This window comes from Hylobates moloch, unplaced genomic scaffold, assembly GCF_009828535.3.
Source record: "Hylobates moloch isolate HMO894 unplaced genomic scaffold, HMol_V3 SCAFFOLD_2, whole genome shotgun sequence".
NCBI lineage: Eukaryota > Metazoa > Chordata > Mammalia > Primates > Hylobatidae > Hylobates > Hylobates moloch.
The window spans coordinates 146,795,161-146,808,703 of NW_026652277.1; the positions used below are offsets into that span (position 1 = coordinate 146,795,161).

General features: G+C 37.5%; 1 protein-coding gene across 1 annotated transcript in view; it reads left to right on the forward strand.

Annotated features, from left to right (window-relative positions):
* The window catches only part of LAMA2 (laminin subunit alpha 2), a 656,337-nt gene that overhangs the window by 304,170 nt on the left and 338,624 nt on the right, over positions 1-13,543 (forward strand). The gene's annotated exons all lie outside the window — the stretch shown is intronic.

Consider the following 13,543-nt stretch of genomic DNA (forward strand, 5'->3'; position numbering starts at 1 on the left):
TTTAAAGATATAATGATTTAGGCAAAATGCTATTAGTGTGAAAATAAACCAATAGATCTGAAAAAATAGCCCATAGATATCACATACATATATGAATACTTAATTTTTAATGAAATAGGCATTGCAGATCAATGACAATGGGATAGACCCTATACAGTAAATGGTCTGGTACACTGATTATCTAGAGAAAAAAATTAAAATTTCTACATCTTTACTCCACATTATACATAAAAATAAACTCCCCTTGAAACAAATCATAAATTTTCAAAAATTATGCTAAAGACAAACCTTTATAAAGACAACACATTGGGATTTCTGCTCCTGACCATAATTGAATAATAGTATCTAGATTTCCTTATCTACCTTAAACAACAAGAAAACCTTGTGGGAAAAAATGTGGAACAACAGTTTTCAGGCACTCTTCCACAGATAGCATAAAACTGTGATCTCTGAAAAAAGAGAAACAAATGAGGTGAGGTTTACAATTGCCCCAAGATTATTGCCTGGGGACAGTCTCCAGGGTGAAGTGCATTGGTATATTGAGAAAAAAGCCAAACACAGCCTGGCCTTGCCAAATTGAAAGACAGAGGTTAGGGTTCATGGAGGCCAAGGCAGCTAGCATTTGTGAGGCAGCATACAAGGGAAGAGGAACCTGACCTGCATAGAGAGGGATACAAGGAGAGAGCTGCAGATATCTGCAAAGAGAAACCAGAGTACTGAGTTGCAAATATGTGAGAGAAAACTACCTAAGGCTAATGAAAGAATCACTAAAAAGTAGTAAGAGAAACAATTCCTGAGCTGATACAGGGCTGCTAATAGTTTATTTTCCTAACACCCAAAGTGGAATGTCTTCATAAGAGGGACTAAATTAGCTCCAAACTACAAGCTACTCTAGGTTCACCCCAGCAAATCTTGAAAACAAGCCTTAAAAGAAGTCAACTTATTCCAAATAAATTAACTGCATGCCAGAACAAAGTCCAGTACTATTTAATTACAACAAAATCCAGCACTCAACAATGTACAATTCATGATGTTTGGCATCAAATCAAAAATTACCAGGTATATAAACAAGCAGAGCATATAAGCCACAACCAGGAGGAAAATCAATCAATGGAAACAGAACCCCAAATGGCAAGAAAATCATGTCGAGATATATCAGAATCAAATTATTAAAAAGACAGATAACTGGAAAATTGTAAAAGCAATCAGGAAAAACTAACATGGCCAGGCGCAGTGGCTTATGCCTGTAATCCCACCACTTTGGGAGGCCAACGCAGGTGGATCATGAAGTCAGGAGTTCAAGACCAGCCTGGCCAATATGGTGAAACCCCATCTCTATTAAAAATACACAAATTAGCTGGGCGTGGTGGTGCACACCTGTAGTCCGAGCTGCTTGGGAGGCTGAGGCAGGAGAATCACTTGAACCTGGGAGGCGGTGGTTGCAGTGAGCTGAGATCACACCACTGTACTCCAGCCTAGGCAACAGAGCGAGGCGCCGTCTCAAAAAAAAAAAAAAGAAAGAAAAGAAAAGAAAAGAAAAAAAAAATAACACAACAGGTGCAGAGGAACAAAGATAAGGAAGAACACAGTCTCTTGTCAGGCACTATATGCTATGGTCTGAATGTTGGTGTCCCCCTAAAACTTATATGCTGGAACCTAATGCCTAATGTGATAGTATTAAGAGGTGGGGCTTTGGGGGAAGTGATTAAGTCATGAGGGCTCTAATCTCCATGAATGGGATGAATGTTCTTATAAAAGAGGTTGAGGATGTTGCCTTGCCCTTTCCTTTACGTGAAGGGGCAGCAAGGAGGTACCACCTTGGAAGCAGAGAGCAAGCCCTCACCAGACATCAAATCTGCTGATGCCTGGATCGTGGATTTCCCAGTCTCCAGCACTGTGAGCAATATATTTTTAATGCTTAAAAACTACCTACTCTGTGTTATTTTGTTGTAGCAGCCTGAATGGACCAGTACACTTTGCAAGCTAGAATACAATACAGAGATATGTTAAAGTATTAGGAAAAAACAAAGCAAGCAATCAAACAAACAAAACGAATACTATCAGTCTATAATTCTTTACCATGCAAAAATGTCTTCCAAAAATGAAGAAAAAACAAAGAATGTTTCAGAGAAATAGAGTTGAAAGAATGTATCACAGACTGATGTACACTAGAAGAAATGTAGAAAGTTCTTCAGGCAAAAGAAAAATGATACCAGATGGAAATTTGCTCCAACAAATAGAAATTAAGTGTATCAAAAAGGTGAATAGCAACGCTTTATCACCAGTGCTAGCTATCACAAGACCCCTAGCCAGTCATGTTTTTAGCTGTAGGGCCTAACACCATGGTTAAGGAATGAATACCTAAATACACGAACTTAAAGTAGAACTTCAAATACTTTCTGTATAAAATTTTCTCTCTGAAGTTTTAAAAAGAAAGACTGGACTGTAAGAAGAGTATAAAAAAGGCTTGCTTCTCCAGCTCTCATTTCTCGTTTCAAACCTAAAGACAGAAAACCAGCACCAATTTGAAAGTGTTTCAATCAACTCTCAATGTAAAACTTTATGTTGTTTTCTGTAGCTTTTCAGTAACTTCTTACACTCACATTCTATGTGCGGTTCAGTGGAGAACTATTTGGATCCAGTGGATTGTTGGTTCTGACACACTAGCCTACGTGCATGTAGGGCAACCCCCAACATGCTGGCCCCTGCCACTTGCAATAGATCAGACCCACCCCTTGTGATTGAGTGAGGCAGTATTATGCCAATTCTAAACCTGGCTTTTTGTTTACTGTTGTTGAGTGTTGTTGGTAGTGGGAGAAGAAAATGGGTCACAGACAGTGTGAAGACACAAGGAGAAGACAGCCATCTACAAGCTAAGGAGAGAGGGCTGCAACAGCTTAATTCCTTGTAGAGTTCATAAAGAACCAATCCTGCTGACAGCTTGATCTCACGCTAGCAAAATAATACACGACTTTTTTTTCCTCCATTTCCATGAGAATTGGGTGAAAGCTATTATTCATATAAGCGGATGACCTGATTCTCTTATTTTTGTTGTTACCTTTGATTAGTGTTTTGGTCTTTATGCATTTCACAGACCTGATTCAAATGCTGGATCTCTGCTTTATTAGCTTTGTGATCTCGGACATATCCCTTAATCTAGTTGAGCCAGACTCTCATTATCTGCAAAACGAGAGTTCTAGCACCCCTCAGAATTGTACAAAGCTCTCGAAAATGTCCTTAGCACACCGAAGCTGTCCGATAAATGCCAATTGCTTTATGAATTTCTGTAGTTGTAGGCTGCAGTAATTTATTTTGGAGATCATCCTTGTATCAGTAAAAGACATTTGTTAAAAAACACTTTGTCACCTGTCTGACATAGCATCTGGTGGTAGTAAGGATAAGACATCATTAAAAATAAAAATGGACAATCAGAGAGAGTTAATTTTAGCAAGTAAGTAGATTATATGCCTTTAATGGCAGCTTTGCAGCAAAGTGCAAAACATAAATAAATCAGTCAACCAGCTTTGTGAAATACCCGCAGTGTTTTAGACTTTATTTTGCAGGTGCCAAATTAGAGCTAACATGCATCGCTTCATGTCTTCCCAAGAAAATTACATGATAAATATCTAACTATCTCTGCTTCACTGACGAAGTAGCAGTGAAAGGGATTTGAGGTTTGTGCCCATCAGTAACTAATTAGAGAAGTAAATGTTATAACTAGTCAGTATTCTGTGTCTACAATGTGGCAAGTTAAAATAAGATCCTTAAGGTGGGCACTAACCCAACATGACTGGTATCTTATGAAAAAAAAAAAAAAGGACAATTTGGAGATAAACACACAGACAGGGTAAACACCATGTGAACACGATGATGGCCATTCACAAGCGAAGGAGAGAGGCCTGGAACAGATTCCTCTTAGCCCTCAGAGGGAACTAACCCTGCCAATACCTTGATTTCAGACTTGTAGACTCTAGAACTGTGAAGCAATACATTTCTGTTGTATAAGCCACCCAGTCTGTGGTATTTTATTATGGCAGCCCCAGCAAACCAATACAAATCATAAAATATCAATTATTTTTAAAATCTCATAATTTTCATTCTTGTTATATATATATAAAACAAATAGAAGGTGAATCTCTCTAATGTATAAAAAAGTTAATGAAATTGATAACAGAAAGGCCAGCAGGCCAACAAAAATGAATGAGCAGTTTATAGAGAAGGAAATTTAAATGGCTCTTAAATGTATGAAACAGTACTCAACCTGACTCATAGTATGCGAACTGCACTGAGAAATCATTGTCTTCTAACATATAGGAAAGTCAACCAAGTGAATAACATATACCATTACTGTGGCTTCTTCAGGAACAAAGGTCCTCATAAGTTGGTAGTGGGAATATACATTGATGCAATAAAAAAAAAAATCCAAAGTTATAGCTGGGCGGGGTGGCTCACACCTGTAATCCCAGCACTTTGGGAGGCTGAGGCAGATGGATCACGACGTCAGGAGATGGAAACCATCCTGGCTAACACGGTGAAACCCCGTCTCTACTAAAAAAAAATACAAAAAATTAGCTGGGCCTAGTGGCACACGCCTGTAGTCCCTGCTACTTGAGAGGCTGAGGCAGGTGAATCACTTGAATCCAGGAGGCAGAGGTTGCAGTGAGCAGAGATCACGCCAGAGATCAGTGCTCCAGCCTGGGTGACAGAGCAAGAGATTCCATCTCAAAAAAGAAAAAAAAAATCCAAAGTTATAAATTCACATAGTCTTACATACTTCTCTTCTGGGAATTTATTCTGTAAGTATATATATATATACACACATATATACACACACACGTGTGAAATGACATATATGCAAAGTGATTCATTCCAGAAATGTTTGTGATAGTCTCCACAAAGCTGTCAATCACTGAGAGACTGATTAAATGACTTTTAGTACACTCGTGCAATCAAACACTATAAAATTATAAAAAAAAGGAAAGAAGATTTTGTATAATAATATGGAATGATCCAAGGTGTATTTTAAATAAATTAAACCTAGGTGGCCAGTTGCACTGGCTCACACCTGTAATTCCAACACTTTTGGTGGTTGAGACAAGCAGATCGCTGGAGGCCAGGAGTTCAAGACCAGCCTGGCCAACATGGTGAAACCCCACTCTACTAAAAATACAAAAATTAGCGAGCGTGGTGGCGTGTGCATGTAGTCCCCACTACTAGGGAGGCTGAGGCATGAGAATCACCTGAACCCAGGAGGTGGAGATTGCAGTGAGCCAAGATTGTGCCACTGCACTCCAGCCTGGGTGACAGAGTGAGACTCCATCTCAAGAAAAAAAAGAAAGGAAAAGAAAAAAAAAAGAAGGAAAGGAGGAAGGAGTGAAGGAAGGAAGGAAGGAAGGAAAGAAAAACCTAGGAACAAAGTAGTTTATCTATCTAATCTACATGTATGACTACTATTTGTCTTTTAAAGTGGAGAAACGAATATGTCCTTGTAATTAGAAGGTGACTTAGCTACTTAGAGTCACATCTAGCATTTGCATCAAGGTGAGTTTGTCTCAAAAGCTCTGTTTTACGGCCCCACTCAAGAACAGATGTTGTCAAATTTGTAAAATAGATATTTTAACTAGAATAGACTTGATTTTTATTGCTGATTTAATCTATTACAAACTATTACTTTTCTATTCTAAGCTGTTGTAAAAATTATTGCTGTAATATGATCACTTAATAAGTATTAAATGCCCCAATCCTATCTGCTAAAAATTGTTTGGCATGTTTAATTGATCACAAGGATTTGAATAGCACTCTTACTTTTCAAGTATCTTCAAAAAATTCTTATTTTCAGCAGGGCATGTTGAGCAAACATAAAGCTTACATTTTTTATTCCTGATGTCTTCTCATCACTTCCAACAGTAGCCACTGAGTCAAAGCAGGTACTCTCTTTCCTTACTTTTTCTAAAGCTCTCCCTCTATATTAGCTGAGTCTGAGATTGCAGGCAGTTAAAATCCAACATTTGGCACACTGAAAAAGGGGCTATGTGATAGAGCCTCAAACTGAAATGTGATGAATTATTAAACAGGTAGTTTGTTGGGTAATTGAAAATTACCTGCGAAAGAGTGCTTATCTCCTTGAGGCACATCGAAAGCTAACGGAATTGAGCCAATTAGACTGACTGTCTCTTCAATGAGTTGTGACCTATCAATGGTAATAGCTTATTATGATGATAAATGAACCCATCTCTCAAACTGAAGCCTGAGTACACACTTCAGCAGTTTCCTTGAATCATGAGGCCATTACCTCTCAACTTCAGATCGACAGCAGTGACAGCTACAGGAGCAGAGACCACGCATGACTAGACACAGATGATTGTTTTACTCAGATGAATATATTTACAGCTATTTCCAAAGAAACAGGCCCTTCTTTTGCATTGCGTATTCATATCTGAAATAGTTACCATATGACGTTTCCTTCATTAGGAAGACAACCCCTCCCTGGCGGTAGCATTCTGAAATAACTGGATTTTGAAGGTCTTTTTTTTTCCTTCACTTTTTGTTTATTGTTTACAATGTTTTAATTTCTCATTCTTGTGAGTAGTAACTCAACTCCCGGTTGAGTAAAATTCCAGAATAAAAATATTGTTTTATAGTAAAGATGCTTGTAATATCAAAACAACTGTGTTTTTAAAAAATTAATTTCATACTATTACATTTCACATTTTATATTTGATGTGGGTTGGAGCCACCCCTTAGAGATTCTTTTTTCTTTGTAGAGAAGTTTTGTAGTGATCAGTAGTGTAAGAATCATACAAGTGTAAATAGTTTTGTTTCCTTTTAATTTTTTAAAAAATTTTGAAAATTCTTTAAGTAGTTACTGAATTTGGTAAGTTCCATGTGCTGCTATATTGATATATTTTGTTTTAGGAGAATTAGGAGCAAAAGGGTTATTTTTTATAATGAAATACAATCTTCTGGTTCCTAATAAGTATTAGACACCTGTTAGCTGCCAACTTCCCAAAAATACCCCTGAAAAAAAAAAACCTATTGGTCAAGAAAGTTTATGAAGTTATTACAGTAAAGAAGAACATCACCTTGATATTCTTAGTAATGTCTCAGAAGATGAAGGTCGGGGGAAGATATTTATAGGTTTTAGGGAAAAGGCTGGGTGATTTCAAGGCAAATCTTGCATGAGAGGGAACTGCTTAGGATTCTGCAGGGTTTATTATATAATAGTTTGGGATTTGTCACCAGAGTGAAGCAAGGATCTTGAATCAAACATTGAAGAACATGTTATGAGTCTATAAGGAAGTTAGCTTAGATGGATCACAGAGCAGACAAGATTTTCGTGGCGATTGCTCACAGCATTCTTAAAATAGGGGGTGGAAATTTTGCTTACTCCCAGCATTATTTAGCACAGGAAAGGAAATTGTGTTAGCGTTACAAGAAATTGTGTTTGCTTTAGTTCTTACAGACATATGTTTACTTCATCTTGTGTGCCACTGTTTCCTAATGTATAAAATGAAAATAATATGAATACCTACTTTATAGTGTTATTGCGAGGGTTAAATGAATTAACACATATGCAGTACTCAAGATGGTGTCTGAAAATGATAAGCATTTGGTATTAGCTGTTATTATTAACTCCAACTGGGCTTAATTTGAGGTCAGGCATTATTTTGTTGAAATTTTAGAAAGGCTCCCTTCACACATAAACAGACAGAAAGAGAGGAAGAAAGAAGAAAAGAGAGAGAGAGAGGCAGAAAGAGAAAAAGAAAGAAAGAAAGAAAGAAAGAAAGAAAGAAAGAAAGAAAGAAAGAAAGAAAGAAAGAAAGAAAGAAAGAAAGAAAGAAAGAAAGAAAGAAAGAAAAAGAAAAGGAAGAAGAAAGAAAAAAGAAAGAAAGAGGAAGGAAGAAAAAGAAAGAAGGAAGAAGGGAGGAAAGCAGAGAGGAGAGAGAAAGAAAGAAAAAGAAAGAGAGAGAAAGAAAGAAAAAAGAAAAAGAGGAAGGGAGGAAGGAAGGAAAAGGGAGAGAGGGAAGGAGGGAAGGAAGAGGAAGCAGGGAGGGAAAGGAAAGGAAAAAATGGAAAGAATAAAGAAATAAATACAGCAGGAAAGGAAAAAGAATAGAAAGAATTTGCTCATATATGTTTAATTTTTAGGGTATTTTGATATACAAAGTAACTGACTATCAGGACCTGTCTTAGAGATGATCTGGTGGGACAGTAAATGGCTTTTCTTTCCAGTTTTCATCTGGGGCTGGGTTTGAAGTGATCATCAGCCTCAGTGTTCTGGAAATAAGTCATTTATAATGAAATGGAACTGGAAATAACCCACAGACAAAAAACTTTGCAAGCCATTGAAGTTCCCCTAGGCCATTTACTGCCTTAAGCTTGTTTTTACTCATACTGCAGGAAAAAAAGAATGAGTAGGGAGGTGGTGTTCTTATATCACATAATTTTAAATTAAGATGTGATGATTTTATATAAAAGTAAAAATGCTTTATTTTGCATTTTTGTTCAAGACAAGTACAGGGATGAAATGTAAATATGTTAATATCTAATCTTAAGTCTGCTCTTGATCCGAAACTCTTTTGAACCTTTACCTAGAAAATGATAGAGCAATTTAATGTGTCTCACAATCTAGCAGAGATTTGGAGGTTGATGGATAGAATAAGGGCTTAACACGAGAAATAATTTCTATTGTACCAAGCTCATGAGCTTTATGCATGGTGAAAGATATTTAGGCTAAAGAAAATGTTAACTATGCAGGGAATGAAGCTCGTGACAGCTTGATCCCATAAGACTCAGCAAGGATGAGGGTTGACTCTGCGTCCCTGACTTATATAGTACAGTATGTTTATTTAAAGGAGATAAACCGGGTTAAGGGGTTCAGCAAAACTGTTAAATTAACTCCTTTAAAAATCTAGTTATTGCTATGAAAGTCTCTCAAGTGCAGTGCTCAGGCTTTTTTGCATCAGTCGTCTGGAGTCTTTATTTAAAATGTTTATTATTGGCCCGGCGCGGTGGCTCACGCCTGTAATCCCAGCACTTTGGGAGGCCGAGGCGGGTGGATCACGAGGTCAGGAGATCGAGACCATCCTGGCTAACGCAATGAAACTCCATCTCTACTAAAAATACAAAAAAATTAGCCAGGCGTGGTGGCAGGCACCTGTAGTCCCAGTTACTCAGGAGGCTGAGGCAGGAAAATGACGTGAAGCCAGGAGGCGGAGCTTGCAGTGAGCCATGATCGCGCCACTGCACTCCAGCCTGGGCGACAGACAGAGCGAGACTCCGTCTCAAAAAAAAAAAAAAGTTTATTGTTGACCATTACTCTGGATTCACTTACCCAGAAGATCTGGGGAAATCTACGTTTTTAATCAGCTCCCCAAGTGATTCTTCACCCATGAGAATTTGAGGGGCACTCTTTTATGACTACTTTTTAAAATTACTGATGATTGATTATCTGCAGATAGTTCCCTAGACTTTGACTTTCCAAGACTTTAAAACAAACAAACAAAAAAGCCTGCAGTATGCTTTTAGTCTGAATTCAGGGATTGACTTTCTTATCCAATAGTCTATCTTGTACGAGGGAACCCTAAAATAACCTCTTCTTAGCCACCACCAAAGAATATGTAAATACACATTTATTTATCAATCTCATTAGAAACCGAACCACGCATGTGCGCGTGCACACACACACACACACACACACACACACCACAACAACCACACATTTACATTGGAATAAAATGAATCTTAGAAAGCAGCTATTTTTTTAAAACAAGAAGTCTAACATGTACTGCCATTAACATTTGGAATGGGAGAGAAAGGAAACTTGGCAGAACCAGAATATTGTGTGAGGATTGGAGATAGCTTCAGATTCTAGAAGAGTTTCTAGCTCTTCCTGAATATGTGTTAACAGTTTCGCTGTTTGAGCTCTGCTACCCACTAGCCAGGTATAAACACAGGTAAGACCCTTAACTTCACAGGGCCTGTTGGGAAGAGGTTATAATTTTTTAGCAACAGAACCTGTTTCTCAAACAAAATCCTAATTACAATACCCAAGAACAAACAAAATAAAGGATTCAAATGGGTGACATGGCCAGTCCTGGTTACAGTATGAGACAGATGCCGGTTACAGTGGGCAACAGAACAGATGCTGGCTACAGTGGTTGACAGAGTTCATTTTGGTTCAAGCAGAAGGTAGGGCTGGTGCTTGTTACAGTGGCCAGTAGGGCTGGTTTCTGGTTATAGCACATGGCAGAGTTAGGAGCTCTACCTACATTAGGTCCCCATGGCCCCATCTGTGGTTTCCCCATAAGAAAACTACCTTTTGGGAAAACATGTTATGAATACAAACAGATCAGATAAATTAGAAGGTCTCCTGCAGATTTAAAATTTTATGAATATAATGCCAAATATAATCTTATACTCAGTTGACTAATAATAATAAATAACCCTACAAAATATGGTAAAGTGACTCCATGACAACAATTGAAAAGAAAATAATTGCACTCAGCTGAGCTATTGTCCATATCTAGATGCACTGATGATACATAAACCCAGCCACAGAAAATGTGGAATATGTCAGAGCAAAGCAACTAGAATGATTCAAGACACTGAACAGCCAGTGTTCAAGCTACGTAATTTCTTACCTATATTACAGGAAAAAACCATCTAACTTTTTTCTACCTCCAACCTCCCTCCTCTGAAATGTTATTCACATACCTGGTGAAGAAGAATCTTTATAAAACTCAAATTTGATTACCTTAGTCCTCTGTTTAAAATTTCAGTGTCTTTCAATGAAAGCTCAGAGACCATTCTGGACTTTTCACTCCCTTGCAGCTCAGAAGGGACCTGTGGTCCAGTAATTTAAATGCCCGTGGTAAGTGTTCAGTGCTCTCTCATGCTTTTCTTCTCACAATGTCCTTTCAGTACAGGATTTCTTTCTACCATTTTCCTGAGTAATTACCGTCTAGTCATCATTCAAAAAGCATTTAAGCATTGAATTCTATAGGAAATGTTTCTGATCACCCTATCCCCCAGCTCTGGCTGAGTTAGGCCTTCTCTGCACAATTCCCATGAAATCACCTACCACCCAGCAGGCAGAAATATCCCTCTTTGACTTTCTCACTAAACTACAAATTCCTGGTGAGTGATAACTGGATTCTATTCTTCTTCTAACCTCTAGAACCTAGCAGATTGCTTTGGAGACCTTAGGAACTTAATAGTTCTTTGTTGAGTGAATAAAGGGATGCTTTTTGTGGACAGCAGTTATTTATGTTTCCACAAAAGATAAACAAGAGAAAATACAGGTAAAATTATCCTAAATTTTAAAAAATTTGAAACTTAGAAAAAGTGTTGGATTTAAGTTCCTTTGTCTGGATTTCCGAAATATTTTTAAAATATTTTTTCTGGGATCATTTAAGGCCACATCTGTTCAGAACCAAGGGGAGGACCGAAATAGTATGCCAAATTCTTTTCCAGCCCTCAAATTTTATGAGCCTGAGCTGCATTGTGTGGGTAAACGTCTTGTGCTCTGTGGATCAGGAGGAAGTTAGATGTTTTGGATATTTACATAGAAACAAAGAATTTGAAGACTGGAAAGAACTTGAGCAGGACTCTATTAAATGTGTTTTGTGTGAGATGGTTTTCACCCTGTGTTCTTGTGGTTCCTCCATGCTAGGGGCAGGAGGTAGGATGAAGCAGCTAGGGAGTCTCTTTTCCTCTTAAACTAGGATGTTTATTTTTAAATCAGTTTTATATTTTGAGAGTCCATGGAGTGGAATGTGGAAACTGAGACCCTGAAAGATTAAGTCACTTGAACAAAGATATACAGCTTCTCCAGAGACCAGGCAGATATTAGATTTATGATTTCCTGACTTCCACTGCAGATGTCTTACCATTTTTCTATGCAAGACATAAAAAAAGAATCAGCTATTTACTTTCTAGTCAAGGTGGGTTAAAATCAAGCCACTTGTTTTCAAACATCGATTTCGGGTTCATGCCATCAAATTAAAAAATTCACTTAAATGAGTTTAATTTGCTTTCACTTAGGAAGCAGCTGCCTTTCAAGATAATAAAATAAACAGATACAATAATATTTGGTCAGCTGTGGCTTTTAATTTAAATGTTTAATTTAATGTTGTTTAGTTTGCTGGATTCCAAAATATTCTCTGCAAGAGACGCATACACATTCTAAAGCATTTCAAATGTTTATTATGATGTCCTAGAGGTGGCTGTCTTTCTGTTGCTGTGCATACCCTGAGCAGACTTGATGTTGCTTTGGAAGCACATATTTTCTGATAGACATATTACTCTCATAATCTAAAATTTTTCAGAAGTGACAAAAGTGGGGTTGGCCATTTTCTTCTTCACTGTCTCCATGATTTTGCTTTTTCCAAGATGTCATGTAGTTAGAATCATACAATGTGTTATCTTTTCAGGTTGGCTTCTTTCACTTAGCAATATGCCTGTAAGGTTCCTCCATGTCTTTTCTTGCCTTGACAATTCATTTCTTTTTAGCTCTGAATACTATTTTGTTGTCTGGATATAACCACAGTTGAATTATCCATTTACCTCCTGAAAAACATCCTGCTTGCTACCATGTTCTGGCAATATGAATCAAACTGCTATAAAGACTTGTGTGGTAAGTCTTGTGTGGATATAAGTATTCAACTTACTTGGGTAAATATCAAAGAGTGCAATTGCTGGATCATGTGGTCAGGGTATGCTAGTTTTGTAAGAAACTGCCAAACTGTCTTCCAATATGGTTGTATAATGTTGCATTCTCACCAGCAATGAATGAGAGTTCCTGTTTCTCCACATTCTCACCAGCATTTGATATTGTCAATGTTTTAGACATCAGCTATTCTAATAGGTATGTAGTGGTATATCATTGTTGTTTTAATTTGAAATTTTCTAATGATGTAAGATGACGAGCATCTTTTCATGTGCTTATTTTTCATCTGTATATAAGCTTTGCTGAGGTATCTGTTTAGATTTTTTCCAATTTTTAAATTGGGTCATTTATTTTCTTGTTGTTGAGATTTAAGAGTTCTTTGTAGGTTTTGGACCATATCAGGTCATTCTCTTCACAGTGTCTTTCATAGAGAAGATGATTTTTAATTTTAATGAAATCTAAAATGAATTTTTATTTCATGGTTCTTGACTTTAGTGTTATATATAAAGAGTTACTGCAAACTCAGGGTTATTTAGATTTTCTTCTATGTTATCTTCCAAGAGTCATAGTTTTGCATTTTATATGATCCATTTTGAGGTCTATGATCCATTTTGTGTTAATTTTTGTGAGGGTCTGAATCTGGATTTATGTATTTTTTCACAAGTTATCTCAGTCAATTTTCTGTTGCTATTGTGTCCGGAATTGGTGGGTTCTTGGTCTCACTGACTTCAAGAATGAAGCCGCGGACCCTCGCGGTGAGTGTTACAGTTCTAAAGGCGGTGTGTCCGGAGTTTGTTCCTTCTGATGTTCGGATGCGTTCGGAGTTTCCTCCTTCTGGTGGGTTCGTGGTCTTGCTGGCACAGGGGTGAAGCT